The sequence below is a fragment of the Ursus americanus genome, chromosome 18 (genome assembly GCF_024610735.1).
Source record: "Ursus americanus isolate L20-20 chromosome 18, mUrsAme1.1.p, whole genome shotgun sequence".
In the NCBI taxonomy this organism is placed as follows: Eukaryota; Metazoa; Chordata; class Mammalia; order Carnivora; family Ursidae; genus Ursus; species Ursus americanus.
In genome coordinates this window covers 14078287-14106064 of record NC_142144.1, presented here as the reverse complement: position 1 = coordinate 14106064, position 27778 = coordinate 14078287, and the positions used below count along the sequence as shown (strand labels likewise).

The 27778-nt window shown below is 51.4% G+C and overlaps 1 long non-coding RNA gene across 1 annotated transcript; it reads left to right on the top strand.

Moving 5' to 3' along the window:
* The first annotated feature begins 7622 nt into the window (after nt 1-7622).
* Nucleotides 7623-21269, top strand: LOC148108562 (uncharacterized). The gene is made up of 3 exons (XR_015727546.1): nt 7623-7776; nt 19172-19338; nt 20275-21269. It is a non-coding gene; the product is annotated as an uncharacterized LOC148108562 (long non-coding RNA).
* Nucleotides 21270-27778: the final 6509 nt, after the last annotated feature.

The following is a 27778-nucleotide window of genomic DNA, read 5'->3' as shown; positions in this document are numbered from 1 at the left end:
CTTTGCACAAGCTGTGTGTTCTGTCTGCAGTGCTCCTTCTTTGTTCTTTCTCAGGGGAAGTAAGAGAGGGCTCCTACTCAAGTCTCAGCACAAATGTCCCTTGCTTGGGGAATGCTCCCATGACTCCTCAAGCTAACTATCCACTAGTACATTCTATTCCTCATTATTCTTTGGCTTTTATTGCACATATCACAAGTTGCAAGAGTGTGACATGTCGAAATCTCCTACCAGACTGCAAGCTTTAGGAGGGCAGGGATCAAATGTTTAGCAGATGGTCAATGAATCTTAGTTGAAAAAAACATATATATGAGTTGAATTAATGAATAAATGGTGTGTTTAGGATAGAGAAGTAGTTTAAGAGGAGTGGTGAGTGTCTCTGTTGGGGAGGGCTTCAAAGACGAGACAATACCTAAGTAAGATTTTGAGGTACGAACAGTGTTCATCAGAGGGCTCAGATCAGGGACAGGGGGTGACATTCTCCAGAAAGAGCACAGCCTGGGGTTACTGAACAGAATGGATGTCTGGGGGAATCACACGTGGTTTCATCTGACCTGGGAGTTAAATGCAAGAGAAAAGAGGGTTGGGGGTGGAGCTGGAAAGATGGGTGGGAGACGGAGTTAGAATTTAGGGGGCGCCTGGGTGGCTCAGTTATTAAGTGTCTGCCTTTGGCTCAGGGCGTGATCCTGCAGTTCTGGGATCAAGCCCCATGTCAGGCTTTTCTGCTAGGAGCCTGCTTCTTCCTCTCCCACTCCCCCTGCTTGTGTTCCTTCTCTCGCTGGCTGTCTCTCTCTGTCAAATAAATAAATGAATAATCTTTTTAAAAAAAACAATTTAATAAAAAGGTAGCAGGGAGCCATTGAAGGACTAGAAGCAGGAATGATGTGGTCTAGAGCTGATTTCAGAGCCAGGACGTGGGTGCTAATGGATAGGAAAGGTGCCAGTCTTGGAGGCCAGCTTGGAGGTGGCACCTGAGGCCAAGGGCATGGATGAGAGAGCCCAGGAAGAACAGCTGGTAAGAGAAGAGTTCCTCGCTCCTTGCCGTCCTGGCAGTCGTGTTTCCCGGGAGCGGGAAGCTTCATCTGCTGGGTGAGGCAGGGAAGGCAGTGCTGGAGTTCAAGCTTCAGCTCCAGATGCAAGAGGCGGCAGTCAGAGGCGGTGGGAGAGAGGGAAGGGCTCATCATCTTTTTCCTCCTGCCATTAGGCGTCACTCAGGTTGGCCCCGGATTGCTGGCACTCATGACACGGCATGCCGGCGGCCGGCAGCCTGTCATCAGGGGCTCGTGAGGCTGGGCTGAGCTGCCCAAGGCTGTGTCCCAGCCCCCACCCCCTGAAGCCTGATAGGTTGGAACCCGATGTGTCTTCAGGGACAAGTGGCTGGTCTTTTGCAGTGTGGATTTCCACCCTAGATGCTGGCCTTGCAGAGGGACATGGACCAGCGGAGTGGTCACTAGCAAAGGTCAGAATCCATTTCTTGGGGGGGACAAGCCAAGACAGGAGAAGGGAAAGCCCCAAATCCCAGGATGGAAACTGCCCTGGGCCAGACAAAGAATGCGATCTGGGGGTGATGGTAGTGGGCTGCCTGTCACGAGGAGCAGTCCGAACATCCCCGCAGAGCTCACGTTATAGAGAGAACTCCAATCTCAAAGAACGGGTCAAACGAGGAGACTCTGATTCACACCCAGGGTTTTCTCTGGGCGCTCCTTCTCACGTCTCACACGCCCAAAGTCTAGAGAGTTCTACCGAGCATCTCACCTCAAACCCTCTGGCTGCGTTCTCAGCTACATTGGCCCATATTAAGTGGCTTACAAGCATTCTGGAGTCTTCCCTTGGACCAAATCCCGTCAGCACCTCCCCCTCTGCCGAACACCAGCTTCCCCACCTCCCAGCACAGCCCTGCCCGGTGGTCCTGGGGGGGCTACAGACGCCAGCAAGAGGGAGATGAGAGCCGGGTGTCAACAGTGGGCACATGGAAATCCAGCTTCCGGCCACGGTCTTCAGCTCCGAGTTGTCGGCAACCCTCTGGGAAGGTTCCTCAGCAGTGACTGCACTCCTTGCAGCCACGGGGATCTTTACTGGGGGAGGTTTGTGGCGCTTCATCTCTGCCTGCACGAGGGGGATCCTGTCACCCTAGTGGGTGGGGACGCTGTGGCAGCTAATTCTCCCATCTTGTGTTGCTTGTGGGTTTGACCTGACAGCACCACTCACCCCCTGTCCTCTCCCCATGGCCACTGATGTACTGATGGGACGTGCTCAGGGACCACGCAGGAGCCCCGGCTCACCCCCACCCCGGGACCCCAGCTGCAGGACGCCCAGACAGGGACTGCACTACTGGCTTATGTCCTCTCACTGACCCTCCTAGGGTCTAGCTCCCCAGAGGGTGCTGACGGGGTACAGTTGTAACAACCTGGACATACCAGGGAGCGGACAGCTCCTAAGAGCCAAGTTGGACCAGTAGGAAAAGGGAGCCAGTAGCCACATTCCCCCACCATCCTCTCTTGGACGAACTGGAGATACAGCATCTTCCACGGCTCCTGCCACACGGGATGGTCACCTGAGCCCCGGGCTGCTGTATTGGGTCTGCAGAACTTCTTGCTGGCCTCACTGCCCCGGACCCCACGCTTGCTCCCTTGGCACTGCCTTCTCCAGGACCGATAACCTGGGGGCTTGTGCCTCAGGTCGTATTTTCCAGGGAACGTGAGCTAATCCATCACAGCGTGGCCCTGAGATCTTGGAAACGTGAATTTCCAGGCCCGCGACGACCCAGGGCTTCCGCTCATCCCCGCTCCCTGGGCTGCTCCACCAGGGGGCGCTTCTGAGGCGCGCTTTTCTGACTCGGGGGGACAATCACAGGACATCCTGGGTCCTGTCTGAGAGCTCAGAAGAGCAGAGGCCAGGGACAGCGCCTGCCAGCAGGGCTGCAGAGGTCCTTGGAGCGGCCCACAGAGCAGCAGGGCTGGCAAGCAGGGGACACGACCCGCCCCGGGGAAGGTGCAGCCCGCCCCATGGGAGCCGTAGCTCCTGTGGTCTTCAGACCTCCCTGAAAGGGGCGTGCCCGGTCCTGGTGTCCCTGAGGCGGCTGTAACAGAAGTCCCCAGAATTCGGAATTACTTAGCTGGCGAAGGCAGGGTGCAGGATGGCTTTGGGCCGCCGGGAAGCGATGCGGCTCTAGCCTCCATAGTGGCCGGGACTTCTCCGTTTAGCAAGTACCTTCCTGGTCCACAGCGTCATCCCAGCAGCGGCAGGAGCCCCAGGCCGGTTCTGCGTGTGGTTCTGGGAGACGCTGCTGACGTTTCAACCTAGGATCTGTTTCTTTCGTGCCGCACGTGATACTCTGCGGTAAGACCCCTGGGGCTGCGACCCTGACCCCCAGTACAAACACCAGCATCTCTCCCTATGCCGTCCTGCAACCTGGTAAGACCGAGACCCTGAGAAGGCGAGGGACTGAGCCAAGGTCATCCACAGTCAGTGCATCTCAGGCCTTCTGAGTCCAACCCCCTGTGCCCTTCTCACCGGACTCCAGGAACAGAGAGAGGGTAAACGCTGGGGAATGTTTGAGCCAGGAACCAGGGCTCACTTCAGACAATGGTTCTCTTGGTCTGGAAGCATCTTTTCCTAATTGAGGAAACGGTGTGCCGTTTGGCGCTGAGCACTCCAAGGAAGGTGTGAGGCCTTAACCATTGCCTCCCCAGGAAGTCCCTGCCAGCCCTGCCTCAAAAGCCCCAGTTCCCTGTGCCAAAAACAGGCATTAGAAGAGAAAACAGTAAAAGTCTGACATACCATTTAAATAAAATAAATGCAAGTTTTAGAAGACTCACATGCCCCCAAATTAACCAGATTTGTCCAAATTAAAAACCATCTCAATGAGGATGGGAAGTGGTTGCCTTTGGCAAGTAGCATTGTGGGGGCCCTACTGTTTCTCTTTTTCAATCCTATCATTTCATTTTTAAAGCCTGGGCATGTCTTATTGTTATTAAACAATATTTAATTATTAAAATCATAACTAATACATATAGAAATGATTATGTATTATTATGCATTAAATATACAGGCTTGGACGTATAATGTGTATTATGTATTGTTTTGTATATATTATATACATTTGGAAAGACCTAATTTCATGACACAGGCTAGTCATATGTGTTGGACAAATTCAGCTTTAATGAACAACTGAGTTTTTACTCCTGAATTATACTCGTCAGGATTCAAAAACACATTTTCTCTTACACCAACGTTATCCCTTTGTAAGTTTTCGTACCAGCGCTGGTTTACAGAGTGGTGTCTATTTCCTCCCTTAACATTCTCCTTTGTTTTATTTTTGCAAGACTTGGTAAAGTGTTTGCACAGTGGTCTTTCCATAGATTATCACGACGTTAAAGACACATTTTTCTGGGTCTCTTCTAAGGAGCTCTGCACTAACAGAGCTCTTCTGTCCTACAAATGTTGACTATCTGGAGTATAACTGTCAAGCTCCAGTATCACGAAATACGACAAATGCCACCGCAGTTGCTGAGATGCCTGTACAGCCAATTATGAGGGAGCACACCCTCCCTCCTCTCCTTCCGTGATCTTGGTGTCAACCACCCCAAGACTGGTGTCGGCGTTCAAGGCCTCGCTGAAAGTAGGGCGTCCTCAGACCTCTGAAGACTGGCCCCCACCAGCTCTTGAACACATATCACATACCTCACTGCAGCCAAATGCACCTTCCCTGTGCACCCCTCCACCCACACCTTTATGCGCTCCACCGTCCTCCCCAGAATGCCATCCACCGATATGCTCACATGTCCACATCCCTGCAGGTGAGCTGCAATGGTACAAAGAGCCAAGAAGCCGAGCAGTGACTATTCGCACAAGGATACATTCCAGCGTCCTAAGCAGCCAGCATTTACCTAGTGACTCCTACGTACAAAGTCCCTCTACCCATTTCCGTGTAATCTGCACAGCCGTCCTACAAGACCCCCCTGAGGAAAATGAGCACCAGAGTTCAGCAACTTGCCCGGGGTCCTCCAGATCGCAGCGTGAAGGCAGGACGTGGGCCAGGCAGTTCATCACCAGAGCCAAACTCTCCACTACAACCTGACACCAGGCTCCGGGAGGCAGGAGTCACGCCGTAAACACTTGCGGTCCCAGAAAAAGGCTATAAACACGTCCCAAAGTTAAACACTGAGTTCCCATATGATCCAGCCGTTCCACTCACAGGTGTCTATCCGAGAGAAATGAAATCATATATCCACACAGAAACCTGTACACAGGAGCCGAAAGGTAGGACCACAAATGTCCATCCACAGGTGGATAAACTGTGATTAGGCTGCTGTGCAATGGAATATTCTCCCGCCATGAAAAGGACAGAAGTAATGACACCTGCTATTGCGTGCGTGAACCTCGAAAACACCGTGCCGAGCGAAAGAAGCCAGTCACAAAAAGTCACTGCAAGACGTCGATAGTGACAGAGGCTGTGTGCATGCCTACATGGGGCCCAGGGGGCATACGGGAACTCCGTGCCTTCTGCTCAATCTTGCTATGAACCTAACTAAATCTGCTCTAAAAAAGAAAGTCTATTAAAAAAAAAAAAAAAAAAGGATCCCTGAGTTGGTTTGCTAAAACTACTGTGACAAATTAGCCCAGATTAGATGGTACTTAACAGCAAAAATCTTAAACAACAGAAACGTATCTTCATACCATTCAGGAGACCCGGAGTCTCGAGATCGGGGGTCAGGGGTGGGTTTCTTGGGAGGCCTCTCTCCTTGGTTTGGAGATGGCCATCTTCTCCCCATGACTTCACATGGTCGTCCCTGTGTGGGTGCCTGTGTCCTAAGCTCCTCTTCTTGTAAGAAGACCAAGCCTATTGGATTAGAGCCCGGCCTAATGACCTCAGTTTAACTTAATGAGCTCTGTAAAGACCCCACCTCCAAATATGGTCTGGGGGTTAGGACGCCAGCACGTGAATTTTGAGGGACACATTGCAGCCCCTAACAGCCACGTATCACACGATTCCTTTTATATGAAATATGCAGAGTAGACAAATCCATAGAGACAGAAAGAGATGAGTTGCATGGGGTCAGGGGGCGGAGAATGCGGCGTGGCTAGCTCATGGGTACAGGGTCTGCTTTTGGGGCAATGAAGATGCTCTGGAAAGTAGAGAGAGGTGGTGTTTGCACCCACGTAATACCTGAATGTACTCAAAGGCCCTGCATCGTTGCTTGACACGGTTAATTGTAGGCTACGTGAATTTCACCGCAATTTTTTTTTAAGCTTCAGAAGAAGGCTATGAACATAGGCCTCCCTCAAGATTCCTGTCCCCCTCTCTTGCCTCCCAGCCACGCTTAGCGATCTCTGCCTCTCTTTACCCAAGGGCGAGTAGGACTGGGCACTGATGGGGCCCTGCGGTTTCCTAAGTATGACATAAGACGAAGTCAAGTTTGCCAAAGGAAGAAGAGAATGGCCCCCATTTCAAGAGAATGCACATGAACCAACGCTCCAAGCAAAACACCAAGCCAAGGAACCCAGCGCCGCGTGTCTGAGACAGGCTGGGTGTGAAGTTAATCCCTCCGTTCCGGGCCCCACACCAGCTCTACTGTAGAAGGTCCCCAAATACCATTGGCTGGGAGCAACTTCCCGGACTGGGCCTGGGGATGTGGGGTCAGAACGACGGGGCAGCTAAATTGGGCAACAGCGGCAGGCTGTATTAATGCCTCCCTGGGGCTGAGACCTGGGCCCCACCTCTTCTGGGGAGCCCCTGGGACTCCCCAGGTCTCTGGGTCAGCCCCGGGCTTCCTTCACCCCGGGACTCCCCATGGTACCTTGTAGGTATGTCCAACTGGGGACTGGGAGGGCAGGGACAGTGTCTCATCCCAGCCTGGGCACCCACGACCAGGCATAGGGCCTGAAACAAAAGAGCAGCTCAGCTAAAGCTGGGGGCAAGAGAAGGGGAACGAAGGACAAGGGAAGTCATGCCATAGGGAGCCACAGCAAGGCTCAAAACAACTTATCTCCTCTTGGGATCTGATCACCTCTGGCCTTGCTTTCACCAAAAGACCTGTCCCCAGACAAGAAAAGCAAAATTATTCCGGAAATGCCATAGGTTCAAACAAGCACAGGTTTTGAACAAGACTCATCCTTGCTCGGTCTCTGTCAAGTCCAAGTCCAGACCAGAGGCACCAACAGCGCCAACAGCATCATCCGCCATCTCAGAAACTGAAGAGCTTTTGCCTAAACCCCTGGGCACGATGATGGTGTCACTTCGTTCTGGGCTCCTGGGCAACACCCATCACTCGAGCTACAGGTTTCTCCGCTATCTGAAAGCCTCACGTTCCCACGAAAGCTTCCTTCCTACACCGCGATGTCGTAAAGCAAAGTGGCAATTACTGTAACTTACGTGGGAAAAAATGCGTGCGTTCCCAGACCCCAAAATGACCTCTTTTAGACTATTCTGATACCGGAGGACACGTCTTGCTGACGGAGGCGCAAGCTACAAGACAATAAAGCAAATTCTGACAGACATGGCTCAGAGATCTGGCGGCCAATGCTGACATGCTGTGACTCAGGGAAACCCAAGTCACCTCCACTCCCAGCCACTAGCTGTGAGTGTCAGCTGAACACATGCTCTGTGTTGTGCAGTCTCCGAATCCATGCTTGTGCCCGCCCTTAAGTGCTGCATCCAAATACCCGTTATTAACCAACACATCACCGTTCACGTGCTACCTGCTTTCCCCATTCTGATGCCCTGAGTCCACACGAGATTGAAGGATTCCTCCTACCTGGAAGAGAAATCTGTTTAAGGTCAGTTACTTGTGTTGGCTGTGTATGAGCTCGAATGCTTTTCAGTCGTGACTCCGTGTCTTCTCTCTGCAGTGGCTTTGCAAACCCCTTAGTTTGTAAGATGATGGGGGCGGGTGTGCGGTGTGTTAATTCGTGTTCGACTTTAGATTGTTTGCACTAAAATTTTCGATGCCTATTACCTGTTGAACCTTTGTGCTTTTATGTGGGAGTAAAATAAAAAAATCTGGGAATGGGCCAAAAATATCGAGGAATTACTTGGTCTTTGGAGATATCTAAACGTAATGTGAAAATGGAATTGGATCTGAAATGTGCCATAATCCGGTGGTACTTTGATCTTTTATGGCTGGTTCATGGAGAGCCCAGCTCATCTGAGAGCCTGGCAGCTCCGTGGCCTCATGAACGTTGCTCTTTCTGGGTGGGAGTTTGTAGCTTTTCGTGTCTTAGGCCAATCTTTGTGAATATCTTTGGTAAAAATGGGAACATAGAACCTGGATTTTAAGAGTTATGTACCAGAGGGCTGGAAAAAGGTGGAGGGTGAGGAGTAATGGGGTTAACAATGGAAGGGGAGGGGGGCGCCTAGGTGTCTCAGTCGATTGAACATCGGCTTTCGGCTCAGGTCATGATCCCGGGGTCCTGGGATTGAGCCCTGTGTCCAGCTCCCTGCTGAGCAGGGAGCCTGCTTCTCCCTCACCCTCTGCTGCTTCCCCTGCTTGTGTTCTCTCTCTCTGGCTCTCTATCTCAAATAAATAAATAAAAATCTTAAAAAAAAAAAAAGTTACCAGGGAAAGGGGAGCTACCACTTGATGGTACAGAATTCCTGTTTGGGGGGATAAAAAATGTTTTGAAACAGAGCAGTGATGTTGCACAATGTGGTGAATGTAATTAATGTCATTGGGTCGATGACACACTAAACATTGGCTCAATAGCAATTTTTATGTTAGAGCTATGTCCCCACAATTTTTTTTAACTTAGGAAAAGAGGAAGAGCAGAACTAAGGAAACCCAAATAGGTATCTATGGGGCTGAGCTGGCTGGAAAATGTGTGTGTGGGGGGGGTGTCTTGATTTATTTCATTGTTTAACTGCTCATGCATTTGCAATATGTTCATAGTGTATAAATAAAATTAGTGACTCTAGAGGATTCATTTCTGTCCCATTAAACCATTGAAGACTTTTTCTTCCAACTCTCTAAAAAAATGTGTTAAGTGGGGTTCCAGTGGGAACCCCAGAGTTCCCAGCAAACAATTTTTTTAAAGACTTCATTTATTTTTATTTGTATTTATTTATTTATTTGAGAGAGAGAGAGCATGAACCGGGGGTGTGGGGGGTGGGAAGCAGAGGGGGAGGGAGAGGGGAAGGGCAGAAGGGGAGGGAGAGGGGAAGGGCAGAAGGGGAGGGAGAGAGAGAGTGAAAGAATTTCAAGCAGACGCCACGCTGAGCATGGAGCCCAACTTGGAGCTCAATCTCAAGACCCCGAGATCACGACCTGAGCGGAAACCGAGAGTCAGACGCCTAACCGACTGAGCCACCCAGTCGCCCCATCCCCTCAGCAAAGGACTTTGAACAAAACTTTCAGCGTCAGTACTTGCCAGTGGGCAGCCCGTGACTGTCATCTTTCTCAGGCGTGTGGACGTTCCACCCGTGATAACCAACATGCATGTTCTACACGTGACCTTCAACCTGAGAGCAGTCCACACTCACCGCCCCCGAATGCGGCACTGGTGAAACTACACAGGGAAAGAACGTTTGGTACTGGAAGAGCAGAAAGTAGAATTAAGAGAGTCAGAGCAGGTGGGTTGTTCTCCTTCCCAGGACACAGACCCTCTTTAAAGGTTTTGGTCGGAACTTTACTCTTGACCTTCCAGAAGGCGGTGAAATGACATAGAAACAAAGGAGTTTGTCAGCTTCCAGGTAGCCAAGTGGTGAGAAAGTTTAAATTCAGAGGACGTGACAGGATAGTTAAAAATACACTGAGAGCTGGCAACACCCAGAACAATGAGGTAAAAAAGTAGGTCAGGGCCATTCAGGTGGTCAGAGGATGCTGCTTGTGCCAGGCAGAGAGGGAGCCCGTACTGGGTACTGGAATTGTTGATACTGTTTCTTGATTAACATACACAATTACGTATTTCAGAGTATTGTCACTCATCCATAGCAAATAGCAAAGTAATAAGGAAGGAAGAAGGGAAGAGAAATAGGGAGAGAAGGAGGTAGAGAAAGAGAGAGAGAGAAGGGAAAGAGGGAAGGAGGAAAGGAGGGAAGAGAGGAAGGGAGAAGAGGAAGGAAGGGAGGAAGGGAAGAAGGAAGGAAGGAAGGAAGGAAGGAAGGAAGGAAGGAAGGAAGAAAGGAAGGGAGGGAGGGGAGGAAGGGAGGGAGGTAAGAAGGAAGGGAAGGAAGAAGGAAGGGAGGAGGGAGGGAGGAAGGAAGGCAGAAAGGGAGGATGGGGGAGGAAGGAAGGAGGAAAGGGAAGGAGGGAAGGAAGATGCTAGATGAGGAAACTCACAAATGAATTCCTTTTAATAGGGAGATAAAAATATAAAGCAACACTTGGGGAGAGTGGGGGAATATTGAATGTGAAGTATTGATCAGAGAGAATCTATGGTTCAGGGGAATGGGAAAGTATCAGAGTAGCTAAGAAAGAGCCAGAACAGTACTCGGTAAATTCCAGAGAAACGCAGAGCAGCCAGACCTTGATGGAGCAGAGAGGGGAAACAAGGAGGGTAACAGACAGACTGTGGGATAGTTACATTTTTTTTTAATCTCAAGAGGAGAGCCCACTCGGGGAAGACAAAAATCTCCATCAAAGCCACCTGCTCATATGCCATTCCAGGTGCCTGAAAGCAGAAAGGCTACTTGATGCTAATGACGTTATAATAAGGGGAAGGACATAGAAGGGAAGAAAGAGTGAGGGTGTGGTGTGTGAATTTCCTTCTGCCTTTAACGAGTTACCACGAACCTAGTGGCTTAGAACAACACAGGATTATTTGTTACCCTGGAAGTCAGAGGTCCAAAATGGGTGTCACGGGGCTCAAATCAAAGCGTCTGCAGGGCCGCCTTTCTTCTAGAGGTTCTAGGGGACAATCCACTTCCTTGCCTTTCCGCGATGCTGGTGGCCAGCAGTCCTGGGCTCACGGCCCCTTCCTCCACCTGCAACACGGGCAGCACGGCACCTCTCCCTCTGACTCCGACTTCTTGCACTTGTAAGGACCCTGTGATTATAATGGGGCCATCTGAGTAGCCTCCCTCTTTAAAGATCACCTGAATAACAGTGTCAATTCCATTGGCAGCCTGAACTCCTCTTTGCCATGTAACGTAACATACTCCCAGGTTGGGACAAAACCATATCTTTGGGGGAGCCATTACTCAGCTTCCCGCAGCGTGGAACCACCATGACACAGTTAACGCCATCCCAAGAGAAGGTCTGAACAGAGGTCTGGGACGGGCTGTGCCACAGACCGAAACTGCTGTCTAGGGAAACACTGCACCTTGCAGCCCCCTTGGACCTCCAGGCCAAGGAGAGAGATCTCCCGAGTCTTGCCCCCCTGTGTGTCTCTCCCTCACTCTAGTCAGAGTCCACGTCGAGGAATCAGTCATTCAGCTGCATATCCCACATACCTCACCAGCCGACTCATCAGCATCACTGCCAGGAGCAAATCCCAAATTCTCCTCGGCCGAGACTGGAGAAAGGCGGCCGTCTGTTCACCATCCTGGCGCTCCCTTCAGGAAAGAAGTGGGGAAGCCCCCTGCTTAGATGGCTCCCCTGTCCTCACCGTCTCCCTGGCAGGTTGTACCCATCCGGATGAGTCCACAGTAGGCTTCATTCTTAGATCCATTCTGCAGGTGACAAGCCAAAGCCTAGAGATGTTAAGGGGCTTGTCCACGGCTTGTCCTGACTAGTAAACAATGGAACCGGAATTCAGCTCCAGATCCCTCTGACCCCCAAGGCTCAGTTGTCCGTTCAGCGGGCACGAGTGTGCTGTTATATTGCAGGTGCACGGATACAAGACACAGTATCTATTTTCAATGCATTCAATTTAAAGGACACGGTGACAAAGAAAATGTATTGTATATAGAAGAATATATATATATATATACAATTCTTCTTTATGGCTGAATAATATTCCACTGTATATGTACATATACAGTGGAATATATATATATATATATATATATATATATATATATATACACACACACACACAGTGGAATATTATTCAGCCATAAAGAAGAATGAAATCTTGCCATTTGCAACAGTATGGATAGATCTAGAAAGTATAATGTGAAGTGAAATAAGTCAGTCAGGGAAAGATAAACACCATATGACTTCACGCATATGTGGAATTTAAGAAACAAAACAAACAAACGAGAGAGACACGCCCAAAAGCAGACTCTTGACAGTCAGAGTGGGTGCCCAGGAGATGAGCACTGAGGCCTGTACAAAACTGTTGAATCACTGCATCGTTGACCTGGAACTAATACAACACTGGATGGTAACGATAATGGCATTAATTTTTTTTAAAGGACACACCAGCATTTATCCCATTCGACATAACAGCATTGGGGTTTGCAGACCAGAAAGCCAGGGAGGCTGTGGGAGCTCATAAGAATGACAACTCACGCTGTCGTGTTGGCCAGGGAACGGTTTCCATAGAAAGGACAGCTAAGCCGAGTCATGACAATCAGGGAGGATTTATCCGGGTGAAGATGTCATTAATAGCAGACCTGACAAGCAGCTGCGTCTCTGCCCCCCATTGTCTTACTCCGGGTCCCAGAGCAGCGTCTGTCTACCCGGGTTATTGTCGGTCATAATGGCAGAGAAATTCACGCCAACCCTGTGCGGGCTCTGGAAGGTTCTTGCTTGAAGTCACACACATCACTTTACCTCCCTTGAATGGCTCGAGAAAGTCACGTGGCCAGCGCTGCTGGGAATGGGGAAGACCGGGAAGGGGTGGTACGTCGACGTGAGTAAGATGTAATCCATCATACACGGGGGCCAGCTCAAAGCCTGCATTTCACATACCTGCCCAAACACAGAGCCCTTGATCTTTCTTTCTGCGAGGCGCGAAGTCGTCAAAGGCAGGGAAAATTTGAGTCCACGGCACCACGTCGGATGGACCGGTTCCTGGCTGTGGGAGCAAGCATCCTTCCCAAGGTTTTCCTAACAGATGAATAATAAACATTCCACTGGAATCTTTAAACGGATAGAGGAGTTTAATTATAAGAATTTAATTTTTCAGAAGCAAAAGCTGCCTTTACACAATTACAGTGAGACAACTTTTAATTAACTTTGGAAACTTTCTTTTGCTTGGAAAATCTAATTAAAAATACTTAGGGAACTATTAACATAACACAAGATTCAGGAGGGGGGGGCAGTTATAATATGGAGAGGCACGGGGGAGAGACACGGAAGAGGTGTCATGGGAGGTTAGCATCACCTAATTTCCCTGAGCACTCAGTATTTCCCGGGCCTCCCCGAGCTCTGGGGACATCAGGGAGAGATTTGGCCAGTAGTCGTTCTGTGGGATTCCTCTCAGCCATGGAGGCCAGGGAGACTGCTGTCTTTCTTTCTTCTACTTTTGGGACTCTCCCACCTCTGATGTAGGGAATACAGAGGAAGGGGTGAGTGGCTACCGTGTCCCCTGGGAGGGGGCAGTGAGTGGATGTTGTTGACTTTGCAACCTATCTACCCTTGGTGTGTGCCCAGGGGGATGAGTGTAAGATCTCAACCACAGCGGGTCTCCAAGAGCGGTCCCCAATCCCACAGCAGCACCATCAGCGGGAAGCTGGTTAGATAAAGCTTCCTACAGACCCTCAGGCCCCACCTGAGAGCCGCTGGATCTGAAGGGGCGTTGGAACACAAGGCCCAGTAGGATATGTATGCGTGTCTAAGTCCGAGAAGCACTGACCTTGGCCACAGGGATCTCCAAGGCTAAGCTGCCACCAGTCTGCTTCAGAATTCCTTGGGGGGGTTTGTTTGGAAAGGTCCCGCCCCAGATCTTACGCATCAGATGTCTGGAAGTGGGGTTCAAGAATTCACATTTCAGAGAAGCTCCCCAAGACTGATGTTCATGGAGTTGGGGGAGCGCTGGCCTATTCTACAGAACCCCAAGCTCCAGATCGGGAAGGCTGACCTCCACCTGCTCGCTGAGGCGCCCCTCAACCGCCCTAGGCCTGTTTCCTCAGCTGTGACTTGAAGAGAGCAGAGCTCACCCTTGCAGGTTGGCCGAGAACGTGGATGGGGAGCGCTGAGCCGATGACAGCCGCCGTGAGTCCCAGAGCTCTTTGCCAGTGACATCATCACCCAAGGCTGGTCCCACGGAAATCAGAGAGCCCCTCTGGAGGTGAGCCAACCAAGAGTCCAACCTGGCTCTGCCACTAACTCACCGAAGACCAGGGGCAAATCAGACCACCTCTCTGGTCTCCGTTTCTCACCAACCAAGCAGAAAGTCGCCAAATGTACGGGCTCAGCTGAGATCTAAGGTCATCTCTGAGGCTCTCGAGGGCTCTGGCATCTGTCATTTGAATAAAGCTGCCCTGTAGGCGGACCCCATCTTCCCAGGTGAAAGCAGACAGAGAGGCAGAAGGGGTGTCGGCAAGGGCGGCCCCCTGGAGGCTTCGAGAAGAAAGGGATGGGACCTCTGAGTGTTACTAACCATGGTTTCTCAGTAAGTTCCCTCTGCAACTCTAAAGTCAAAACCAAAAAGAAAACAAACCAACAAACTTGATTCTCCAGTGGCTCAGCAGCCCCCAGCTCACCTGGCCTGGCACCTGCCCACCAGGGGTTCCAAATATAACCAGCTGACCCAGATTCCTGAACCCTAGGGCCTCTGTCAGGTTGTGCAGGACCGAGCAGTCAGGAGGAACTTTAATGTTACACTGACCCCCTGTGGAAGTCGGAGGCAGCAGACAGTGCCCACCTCCAGCATCCCCCCACTCAGGCCCCCACCCCATCTTCCCAACAGGACCCTCCTTCCCGAGGGCAGTCCTGATGCCCTCAAGGAGGGCCATCCACCAGCTGCCACTTCTGAGGCAGAGACCACTGACAAAGTTGATTGCACTGGGGGGAACCCGCCAAGGTCAGACAGAGGACAACGGGAGGGGACATGCCCTCTGCTCCAGCCTGAGGTCACCCGCCAGCCTCTCACCACCTACCTCTTGCCCAGATCTTGGTACAATCTTCTCAGTGTCCTCCCCGCCCCCCGGATTCACCCTCCTCTGCAGTGAAGCCTCTTCCCTGCTCCAAAACCTTCACCAGCTCCTTGGACCATCCAGGATGGGGTCCATTCCTTGGTCTGGCTTTCAGAGGACCCCCCCCCCCCGCCACCGTGAGGCAAGGAGCATAGAACAACTCCCCTGCCCACAGTTTCCCTTTGCTCAGACTGTTCGCTCCCTCCGCCTGGAAGCCTCCCTGGCCTCCTCAAAGGACCAAGTCTTGCCCAGACTCCGAAGCACCCCAGAAATGCTCCCTCCTCACCAAGCCTTCCCTACTGGGGTTGCACCTGCTCCTGCCTCGACCCAGACGGGGGGCAGGTCACGCACCCCCTTTGTGCCTCCATCTTCTCCAATATAAGATCGAGGTACTAACCCCAGCCGGAGTGCTTGTCGGAGAGGCCTGGGGGTGTGACCGGATCACAGAGGGCTGTGCAAACTGTTGGGTATGTGACCAGGTCACATCACACTATGGCGGATTCTGCCACGCTGTGTGTTGCATCACGGAGAGGTTTTGTGTCACACACGGACCCCGGAATGACTGAGAGTGGCCATCGGAACCAGTGAGGGGCAGAGTCGGGCCTGAAACCCTGAGGTCCAACTCTGGGCTGAATGCCAAGGACACCAAGACGCCCTCCAAGAGCCCTCAGCCAGTGAAGGGGACAGCGTGAAGATTACAGTCCAGGCTGATGAGGGCGGGTTCAGCGGCGGCACAGAGGAGGGCCCTTGACCTAGTCCTGAAGGTCAGGGAAGGCTTCCTGAAGGAGGGGACATCTGAACTGAAACCTGAAGGGCCAGTGTGTGCTGGCCAGACAGATCATGAGGGCTGGCAGGCACGTGCCACGGGTGTGGGCGATGACCCCCACATGGGAGGGACCGTGGGAGCCCAGTGCGGCGGGTGCAGAGATCGGGAGGGAAAGGGAGCAAGGCTGGAGGGGCCACATCAGGAAAACATCTCTAAATATAAGCCAGCGGAAAGTCTCTGCCAATGTTAAGCAAGAACGTGACGTGGTCAGATTATTATCTGAAAACCATTCCTCCGACTGCAGGGTGTAGACCAAAGAGAAGTCAGGGGGAGCTTGGGGACGGGGAGGAGGCAGAGTGGGGGTCAGGCCGTCACTCCCAGACCCATCCCTTACCTCTGGACTCTGCCCAGCCGAAGAAAGCCCCACGTAAAGCTGCAGGCATGAGGGTCTATACCTGAGGGAACCCCAGATACGCTCAGACTCCCAGAGCCCACGAGGACTTAGACCGATGTCCCCGCTTCCAGACCGAACCCCCAGCTCGTGACTCTCCATTTCATCTTTCCGCTTTGGTCTCGCCCTGTGTCAGCAAGCTCACTACGTGCCAGTGTGAACCATTTCCCAGGGAGAAATGGAAACTTTGCAGTATCAGTGACCTGGTCTCCCTGAGCCTGATTTGGACCCCAAAAGGCCAGAAGGGCATCTTCTGGACCAGGGTCCTGGGAAGGCGGCAGTTATGAGAGCCCAGAGCCCGGGTGGAGAGGGCACAGTGCCCAGCCTCTGCTCCGGGTGAGAGTGGCTGGCGTGAAATGTCAACGAGAAGGAAGAATAAAACCCACCAGGGTGAGGACCTGAGCCAAAGGCCATGGCACCTGCCAGGGGGCGGCCCCTGATACAACAGGCCCTTGGGGGGGACGTGGGGGACATCCTAGGGACAGCTTCCCTGCTTCCTTCCCCCACCTCATGGGCCCTTTAAACCCCACTCCTAGGGGTTTTCTTCCTATTTGTGAATTGGGGGGGTGCACGCACGTGTGCACGGTGGACACAGGGTTTTATGCGTACGTTCGAGACTCTGCATGTCTGTGTTGGGGTATTCATTCTGTGTTTGCCTAGGAATGTTCTGTGGGCGATTTCATGTCTCTCTTTATGGGTACCCTCCATCTCAGCATTCAAACGTGTGGGGCTCCATTTGCCCCTTCAGGGGTGTTTGTGAGGGGAACCCGTGCGTGTGGGCAGCGAGGTGTGTGTAGGTGTGAGTTCAGTTAGGTGTCTGTTACCCGCACCCCAGAGACCAAGTGAATCTCCGAAAATGTCGCTCTCATCCCAACATCCTCCTCTCCCGTTGATTTCTACGCCAGCCCATCCATCTCTCCAAGGGCAGCACGGGAGCAGGAAGGGCGCCGTGGGGGTTCCCACGATCGGCATCAGACACTGAGGGTGCAAGTGGCAGCCCACCGCTCACGAGCTGGTGAGCTCAGGCAGACGACCAAACTCAATGATCAAGGGCGGGGGATGGTCTAGCCCATGACCTGGCTTAAACAGCGTGTGTGCTGTGCCAGCATCGGGGTGCATGGTCAGCCCTCATTCTGTGCCCCGAACATGTCGGCCCGTTGCCAGCCTGGCCTTCTCCCATCAAGCCCTACTCTGTCTCCAGCCACTCACCAAATAGTCCACGCCCCCTGTGTGTCAAGCACTCCGTGAGTCACAGACAAGCCACCCTCCACACGCCAGCCAGTAGGAGATACCGAAGGGTAACAGACCATACCCAGGCCATGTGGGAGGAGCATGGGAGCACAGTGGAGGGCTGGGGAATCAGGGAAGGCTTCCTGGAGGAGGTGGCATCTAAGCCATAACCCGAAAGATAAGAAGGCATCGGCTGGATGAAGGGAGGAAGGAGAGAGACCCAAGCAGAGGGCGCAGCCTAGGGAGGTGAGAAAGAGGCGTAGGAAAGACGTGGAAAGACAAGGGAGTGTTGGCTGCGGCCTCAGCACTGCCCTCAGCACCTTTCACTTCTACCAATTCATTCCTTCTCACGGGGACAAGGAAGGGCTGCCATCCCCACTTTCCAAATGAAGAAGCTGAGGCCCAGAGACGTTAAGCAACTTGTCCCAGGTCACAGGACTGTAAGGCTGCAGAGGGAGGGGAGAAGAGCCAGACCAGCCTCGAGGAACAGAGGTGGGGCACGCTAGGGCCTGGGGGATGGGCTGCTGGGGAGTGGGGGGGTATAGGGTCCTAAGAGCCTTGGATTTGGGACAGCAAGACTGGAAGACTGCCTCTCTGCTCACAGCTAGATGAGCTCGGGCCGCGGTGTCCCCTCGCAGCTTCCTGGGCTGCAGAACGAGCAGGAGACCCCTCGGGCTAACGTCTGGTAAGGAGGAGCTAGAGAAGCAGTGTCTGACCCAGAGCAGGCACCGGGGCTCCTTCCCCCTCTCCCTCCCCTGCAGGGCAGCGTGCTGAGCCCCACAGGCTCGCACTGCAAACATTAGAGGCTGCCAGTGGAGAGCAACTCCCCTGTCCCGCTTCCTTTCACCCCTGCCCCTCAGAGGCTCACTTCTCAGCCTGCACAAGGTGGGACTGGTCAGCATTTAGGAGTCTCGCTGTTGTGTGCAGTGAGAGGCTGTCCTTGAGAGTGTTGTTTGTCATCGCAGGAAGGAGTGTCTCCCTGAGACTCAGGAGGAGAGGCTCTGTCAGCCTCTCTCAGAAATAGCTATGGCTTCTCGAGGCAACAGCAAATAAGCTGTAGGCGCTCCTTTCCCTCTTTGCTTTGGCTGCTGGGGAGCTCAGAGCCAAATATAAATTTGATCATCCAGCCCTATCAGTTTTCTAGTGCTCACTGAGGGAGCAACAGGGGCCCTTTCCACAAACGCAGACGACTTCCCGGCATGGAATAGGGGATCAAACTTCCTCTTAGGTGTTTTTTTGTTATGCCTTAAGGTGTATCTTATGTTGCTACACTTGTTTACTCCTAGCCTCCACCTCCTTACTCTTTCTCCTCCCAAAATAAACACACACATCCCACTGGAAATCCCACCCCTCAGCGATAATGCTCAGACAGGTGTGAAACAAAAGTATGATTTTTTATAAAAATGGTGTCGTAGAATTGACTCAACTATAAGTCACGAATAGCTTTTCCCGTCAACGGATGTAAGCCCACAGGGCTGCACCGCGTGCCGTGATATGAATTACCCCGATTCTTGTAGCCAGATCCCCCTTTCTGCGCACTGAAGCTCTTTCTCATTTCAGCAATTCTAGAACAGCCTTGAAGTTGCTAGGGCACCATTTCTCCCATTTGTGTGATTGTTCACTGATGAAAACTTCTCAGAAATTGCCTCTTACTTTTATTTTTAACCTGTCAGTGTTCTCTGAGTTTTGTGACTGGTAAATCTTTTGGGAGCTAGGGAAAAAAACATTATAAAATAAGGTAAATGATGTTCTATTATCCATTTAGCAAAATAATGGAGTATTATTCAGCCGTAACAAGGGGCGAAGCACGGGCATGTGGTGAGCCCGGGAAACACGCTAAGTGCGAGAAGTCGGTCACCAGCGGGCACGGGTTAGACGATTCCATTTGTACGAAATGCCCACAACATGCAAAGCTACAGAGACAGAAAGCAGGTAAGCGGCTGCCTCAGCCTGGGAGGGGTGGGGGGCTGGAGGGTGGCAGGTAAAGGGTACTGGGTTTGCACTGAACCCATGAAAATACTCAAAAATGAATGGAGGGTGGTGGCGCAACTTTGTGACTAGCATTCAACTGAGGTGAATTAATGCCGTTGAACTGTACACTTTCAGTGGGTGGGTGTGGGGTGTGTATCTCAATAAAGCCGTTCCAAAAATAATAAAATAAAATATAAAATAAAATAATAAAATAAAATAAAGTAAAAAAATAAAGTAAAATAAAATAAGTAAAATAAAATAAAATAAAGTAAAATAAAATAAAGTAAAATTAAATTAAATTAAATTAAATTAAATTAAATTAAATTAAATTAAATATACTGTGAACGGATGCCAGGAGCTTGAGAGGAGACAAGAGGTCTTTTGGAGAAGAGGGAGCAAAGGGGTTGACATCATGGGGCTCCTTGTCCCGGAGAAGAAACGAGCAGGCAGTGTCTCGCCCCCACCCCCAGGCTGGGAGATGGTGGCAGAGACTCCTTTCGAGGTTTGGGGGCACCAGGAGTTCTCAGACTTGCAGGGCCTCCTGCCAGCGCAGCTGGCGTCTCTGGCCCTGTGTCCCCAAGCAGCTGGCTCCCACCAACTAAGAAGGTCCAGAGCGCAGGTGGAACCTTGGCGGGGCTCACGACCTCCACGTGATGGCTCGACGCTCTCTGATTACAACCACCTTTTATCATTTGCCAAGCAAACCTACTCCCTTGAAATTTGCTAACAAAAGCCAGGAAGCAGTGAACTGAAAAGAAGAGAGAAAGAGTCCTCAGAGTTGCAGCAGCTGGGAGGGCTGGAGGAGGAAGTGGCCCTTTGGGACCCATTTCTTTTCTTTTCGTTTCTTCTCTTTTCTTTCTTTTCTTTTCTTTTTTAAGATTTATGTATTTATTTTAGAGAGAAAGAAAGGGCGTGAGCAGGAAAGGCGGAGGGAGAGGGAGAGTGACTCTGAAGCAGATTCCACGCCAAGTGTGGAGCCCGACGCGGGACTTGATCTCAGGACCTGGAGATCACGACCTGAGCCGAAACCAAGAGTCCGGTGCTTAACCAACTGAGCCACCCAGGCACTCCTCAGGGCCCATTTCTTGCCCCATTTTATTGGGCTGGATCGTTGGGGTCATCTGGGGGACCATGGGAATGGCAAGAGTCCCACCACGGCTCCACGTGGCATCAGCCTCCCAGCGTCCCACAGAGAATGGGCCATGGGGACACTCCCAAAGCCTGAGGACACAAGGAGGAGAGCAGTTGGCTGCCGCAAGCTACCAGGTGACCTCCAACTCTTCCTGTCACCCTCCCGAGGGCCTTGCCAGTCCGTTCAGCAGGGCACTGGAGTGGCACAGAGGCTCAGAGTCAGGCCAAGGCTTCAATCCCACTCCCTGGTTCCAAGACCCTGAGCAAGCGACTTCCTCCTCTGAGCCTCAGTTTCCTTCTCTGTAAAATGGGGATGATGGCCACCATCTACATTTTCTTTCGTTCCCTGGATGGTGTGACGCACTGGACAAGGGATTCAGGGCAGCAGATCCTGAATTCCAGACTGACTACCCCAGCATCCCTGAGGACACATATGAAAATACCGATTCCCAGGTCCCCTCCAAAGAGAGAAATGGTTTGTTGGATATGGGGCGGGGCCCAGGCATCTGTATTTGGAAAAAGCCCCTTGGCCCTTCTGGTGGGTGGCGAGGCCCGGGGACCTCTGCTTTATAAACCAACGAGGTGCAGCGTCTCGGTGCGAGGGGCGGGTGTCGGACAGCAAAGACAGGCGGCTGGCCAACCCCAGGGAGCAGCTTTCAACTGGCCAGTTACTCTTCTACTCTGGGCCTCAGTTTCCTCGCCTGGGAAATGGAGGATCCCACCCATCTTTCAGGTGTGGTAGGTGCGGGGGGTGAAGTATTCAGCACGTAATGAGTCCTCAATAAAGAGTGGCTATTACCATTTTTATATGAGTTTATACATTGTATTGTTTGTAGAGGCTATTAGCAAGTTCTTCGGATGACTTGAAACCTAAAAGCCATCATTTTTTATGTTCTTTGCCTAAAATTTTTTCCATTTTTTTTTCTTGTTCCATTCCACAAGTAATGTATGTTCGTTGTAAAGATTCAAGCGATCAAGAAGGATTGAATGCTGCTACTTACAGTTTGGGGCATAGCTTTCCAGACATTTCTATAAACAGGAATAAACCTACGGCTTCCATGGCACTCACACACACACACACACACACAATGGTATCATACACTCCCTGGTTGTGCTTTTTTTCTCCACTCGACAATCTGTCACGAACATCCTTCCATGCCGGTATCTTGGTCTATTGGCCTAAGGGCTGAAAAGCGTTTCATTAAGTGGGTGTGCCATGATTTATTTAACTAGACACCTTCTGATGGACATTAGGTAGTCGTTTTCTGATTTTCTATTCTTATACACAAACCCACAGTGCCCACCTTTGGACATTTATCCTCGAACCTTCGGTAAGCCTTCCTCGGCAACCACCACGGACCGGGTACCAAATACTTAAAATGCATTTATCGCATTTAAACCTCACCGCGTCTCTGCCCGATTTGACAGGTGAAGAGGCTGAGAGATTGGGAGTTTTGAGTCCTGTGCCTCTGTTCCCAGGGCCGGTAAGTGGCAGAGCCAGGATGAAGCCCGTAGTAGACTATTGGCGTTGCTGGCCCTAACTTTCACTGCCTCCCTGTGTCCCTCCCCGGGGTGGCCCTCCCACACTGACTCCAGGTATGGCCGCATCACTGCCTTTGGCCAATGACACACCAGCAAACCAGACGCAAGGAGAGGGCTGAAAAGGCATTTGCCTACTTCTGCTTCCACCCTCAAACTCCTGTTCTGCCGTGAGAACAAGCCTGGGTGAGTTGGTCAGAGAATGAGCGAGTCCATGAAGCATCCCACTGAAGGCCACTCTAGACTAGCAAGGCCCCAGCCCACCTGCCAACTGACCTAAGATCCGTAAACAAGCCCAGCCAAGACTGCTCAACCCAGCCCAGATCAGCCCAAGAGCCCAGGTGACCTGTAGAGTCTGAAAAAGAAGAGACACTTCCTATTTCAAGCCACTGAGTTCTGGTAAGACTTGCTATGATTCGTTACTTGTTACACAGCAACAACTGATACGAAGCCAAACTCTGACTCACGATCCCTCCTACCCCCAAGAGCCCACTGCCCTGGTTGGGGGTCAAAGCCCTACCCGGAGCCTGGATGTAGCCGATGCACTGCTGACAGGTCTAGCGGTCAAGGCTACATAAGCTAAGGTCCTGCCACCGAGGAACTGATAAGCCATTGAGAAAGAACCTAGTGAGTGACTATTGTTCACAGATCGGAACCTGGGGTTCAGGAGGGACCTATAATTGGTCACGATCACACAGCACTTTAGCGACAAAAAGAAACCTCAGGCTCCTGACCCTAAATCGAGAGTTCCCGGGGCCAGTCAGAACTTGAAGCATCCTTGAGTGCCAATAAAAATTATTTTATTGGCCTAGATGCCCCGCCAACCACACCAGGCAGCAACCCCAGGGACAGCCTGTTTCCAATTTAGTGAGTCAAGTAAAAGAGCTCCAGTTTCCGTCTGAAGGCATTAACTGCAAATTTATATTTGAGGCCCTGTGTGCAGTTTTTTATGCACCCTTAAATACCAAAACATAATTACCAATGTCAATACATAATGTTTATTTCTTTCAGAACCGACATTTTAATTTTCCTGAGCAGGCGGGAAAAATGATATGCATAAAAATAATGACAAATATTAAAAGTCTCCCAAATAAGGGACCGGGATCACCCGCGTAATCCTAAATTTAAATGCATTCATGATCACAGCCATATTAAAGGTCTGATAAGCCAAATTAGGTTCCATGTAAGCATAATTAATCTTCCTTTTCAATGAAGATATTACAAGGGCGTTAATTTGAATCCCAAAGGCCTTTGGGAAATTGAATTATATAGATAAAGCAAATATTTGACCTTTTACAGATAATTACTATTTAAAAAAAAAATCCACGATGCAAATGAACAGCAAGTAAACCCTGGGTGTCACTGGGCCCTACCGAAGTGACGTTCTTGCTAAATATTCAGCAAAAGAGGAGGAAGACAGTGTGCTCTGCTCCCCTCCCGGTTTTTTCATTTCAAATTCGGAAGCATAAAACTCCAGCCGGGGGTCCTGGTGCTTATTAACAAATAATTGAATGGAATTGGCCAGGGCTGATCATGTGAAATTTGCAAATTATCTGTTATCGTGCATAGGTCATTAAATTTCAAAGGACACAGCAATGGAGCTCCGGCGACGATCCCAGGGCCAGCGTTCGGCAGGGCTAATGCTCATCCCGGGGAATGACTGTCACTGGAATGGTGTTCCTGACACCTCGAGTCAGGTCCCAGCGTCCCCAGGGAGGGCGGGAAGGAGGAGCCTGGGTCAACGCCCCGGCCCTTCCCTGCAGCCAGCTGGGGGCGTGAAAGAATGAACAGGTGCCTAGGGCCACGCGAGGAGCTAAGTGACCCTGGACCACCTCTGGCCTCGGTCCCTCAACAGTAAATGAGTAGAATGGCACTAGTGGTCACGGCCCCTCGGGGTCTGAAAGGAGATTGTGGAGCTCTTAATGCCCGAGGCACTTTGCCCTTGGACGGACCTGCCTTTGCCTCCTGGTCCCTACCCCCCGCCGCATCCCCTCCTATCAGGTCCCTGAATTTCCCAGTCTGCAAAGGGGTCTCTAGCACTCAACTCAATAGCCTGAGGTTCTAGTGAAGAGGAAGTAAGGAAGGGCTTACGGGTGCCTTGCAGAGAGTAAGCGCTCCTGGACGGTCACATGGGCTTCAGCAGGCTGAGTCCTCCCCCACGCTCCCAAACAGCAGTCCCTTCCCCAATTCCAGAACACCCCTCGTCTCTGGGCCCAGGATCTCCCACATTCCCTGCAGCTTCTGGCGCAGGGCCTCCACAGAATGAGGCCCGACAGCCACGTCTGCTTGGGGCCAACCTCCCGAGCGCTAACCTCCGCACTGTTCTAAGGATTTTACACAGGAATTTCACTGAAGCCCTCGGCAATCCTATAAGGCAGGCTGATTACGATCCCCATCTTAGAGATGAGGGAACTGAGACCCGGAGACGTGGCAGGACCGGGGCTCTCACCCACTGTCTGACCCCAGGCCTTTATCCCACTGGTAGGGCCACCCAGACCATAGAAGACACTAGGCCGGGCCCAGCCACATTCCATCCCCACCTGGCCTGCTCTCGCCCTGCCTTCTCGGTGGCCCGAACACAAAGACGGAAGCCCACTCCTCTCCAAAAGCAAAGGCCTTTATCCCATCTGCCCTCTCTAGCAGATCCCTGGGGTCCTCGGCTGGCCAGGCCTGCAGCCGGAAGGAACCATGACCATGTGACACTAAGGAGCTGGCCTGAGGACCTCCCTAGTCCCCTGCAGGGGGACATTATAGAACAGTGTCTACCTCAGTTTCCTCTGAAGTCTGAGCTTGGTCCCAGCTACAGGGGACAGAAATGTCCCCCAGACGTTCAGATCTGAGTTCGGAGCTAACTAAAGTGCTTCTGTGAAAAAAGCAGGCTCATGGAAAGTAGGGTAAGAAGAGAATTCTGTACCCAGTCATGGGACAGAGCAGAGTGGCCAGCTTTCCTGGGGGAGAGGTGGGGCTGGTGGCTGGGCTTTCAGAGGGGACATTTTGAGCGGGTTTTGAAGGATGAGTAAGAAGTCACCAGGTGAAACAGAGGGAAGAACAGGAGCAAAGAGAGGCCTCGGTCATCATTGCTTGTACACTGTTCCAGCCCCAGGTGCTGCCACCAGGCGCTCGCCTCACCCCCGGACCCACAGGGGCTGGCAGGATGCAAAGCTCAGAGTGGGAGAGAGGGATGAGTGCCTCCGTCAATGCTATTCACCATCGTGTTCCAAGCTCATCTGAGGCACCGTTCAAAGGCCTCACCAGGGCTCTGCAGGAAGGGAGAGTATTGACCTATCAAGATCAGATAAGGAAGGTCCACCAAAGCTTCACCCTTCCCACAGCCCCAGCAAAGCAAGTCCAGAGACCTCAGCTCCCCTGGAAGTGTTTGGGGGGACACATTGAAATGACCAGAAACAAAGTCATCTCCCTGCCATTGTCACACTGGAATTTTCTATCTCTCTGATTAGTGCAGAATTAAATCTGGTCAGGTGAAATTGAATTTGTACATTTCCCTAATCATACGATCTTCAAATACTGAACGTCCTAGCCCCAATTAGTCTGCCTTGATCTGGAAGGAGAGGGCAGTCGTCCTTATTGACAAGAGGGGAGTGGAAACTCAGAGCCTGGAGTTATGGGTGATTGATCAGCTGAGTACCCAGTAAAAGTCAGGACCTTCCCACGTCCCAGGGCCCAAGCCCCCCCGCTCCCAGGCAGGGGATGGGCTTGCGGGGAGGTCTGCTTGCAGTAGGCAATTTGGTAACCCCCCGATTTAGGGCAGTTTCTGGGCCTTTCCAGAAAATGAGATATTTGTTGTCGGTCAAGTAACTACTTGAACTTGATTGCCAGGTGAGCTCCACAGCCAAGAACAGGACCCCCATTAAACCTCAGATTGGGCTCAGACCCTCCCCCAAGTTCCCCTCTGTCCACTTCCCAATGGTACTCCTCCTGCAACCTCTTCTTGCATTGGACACATTTCCCCGGTGGTTTAATCTGCCCCCTCGGCTTTGGTCACCACCTCCACCCTAGACCTCTTTCTTGAGCTCCAAACACAGAGATCCGGAAGCCCTCTGGGCCTCTCTGCTCAACGTGGCCCAAATGAGGTTGGCATCTTCATTTATCGAAAACCCCAAAGCCAGTCAGAATGAATGGAAACCCCAATGCCAGGGAGTATTCTAAATGTTGCAATACACGCATATTTCATTTAGCTTTCTTGTAATCCTCTAAGGAAGTACTCTTATTAGCCCTATCTCACAGACACAGAAACAGTTTGCCTATCTATGCTGTAAGAGTCTTTGGAAGAACAGAAAAGAACTTGGCCGCAACTCCATAGACAGTGGTCTGTTGCTACTAAGGAAGAAAGTCTGAAGCCAAGCCTGACGTGTTCCTTGCTGGGTCACCTGTTAGATACTTCGCTTTTTCCTTCCTGGATCCTTGCAGGTTATTTGGTTTGCTCTTTTTCCTTGTAATTCAACTCACTATCCAGATTTACTGAAGCGGTGATCTTCCATTGGCTTGGTCAGGAGGAAGGGGCCTTTGGACCTACACAGTGTGGCTTTAATTTCTGCCTTGGTACCAACTGTCCCACTCTTTCCACAAGACCCACCATCATATCTACTATTGCCCCATATTTTCTGTCTCTATCCTTTTTTTCTGCCTTTTCAGGAAGCTTTTTAAGATTGTCCTCCACATCTGATTTGATTTTCCATAAAGTCGATTCCACCATCAAGGCTTCCAGAGACTTTGTAATGTCTCTATTGTCCTTTATGTCCCTTGTCAATCCTTGTGTCCTTCATCTCTCTCAATAGTTTATCGAGATATCTGTTCATCTCCGCTTCCTCTCCTTATAGCTTTCTGCTCTAATTTCAGAAAAGCCACCGTCTCCTTGCATTCCCTCAAGGGTCCAAATGAGAGTCTCACATTTCCTTCTGGATCCAGAGAAAACACTTCTCAGAGGTCTCATCATCCTCCGAGTTTTGAACAATAGTCTCATTTAATTATTCAGCAATATTTTTTCAGAAGTCCCAAACCATCTCTTGAAGAAGAACGTGAAGCCACACCAGTTTATTCACCAAATATTTACTAAGCATCATTATGTCTCCAGCACAGCGGAGAAGGCCACAGAGGCCGCCGGGAGCTCCTGGCTGCCCACGGGTGCAGAGAAACTTACAATCTGTTTCTCCTCAGGCTGGGCGGAGGCTCTCCAAGGTCGGAGAACAGGCCTGTCTTCTGCACCTGCCACGGGCCTGGAGGAGCTCTGTGGATGGGCCACTGAATCCTGAGTAGGACCCGATGATGCTCATCATTCTGGGGTATTAAAGGGAGGCTTGCTGTCCCTTGTCAGGGCTGGGTTTGCATAGCCCCTTCCCAGGAGATGGGTTCAGCTCCTTTGTGATGGAGGCAGCTCTCTCCCTGAGCCCTCGCCCTACCTGTCGAAAGGAGACCAACCACCGAGTGGGCAGCCTGGATCTTCCAGTGTGGACAGGAAACTGAGAGTGGCTGGCTCCAAAGTTGAATATATGAGAAACCACAGCAATCGTGGCTAATGCAAGGGGCTCCCGACAGCCTCGTCCAGGCCCCCTGCTGCCTAAACCCCGCTCCCGCCACTGGACAGGGCCACAGCGCTGAAGAATCCCAGCGGGGCGAGCCGGGGCTTGAGCAAGGCAGTCAGTAGGAGAGAGAAGTTTTGTTGTCAGCAAGAGAAGTAGTTCTATTTTTTTTTAACACCTGCTCTGAAGTCTCA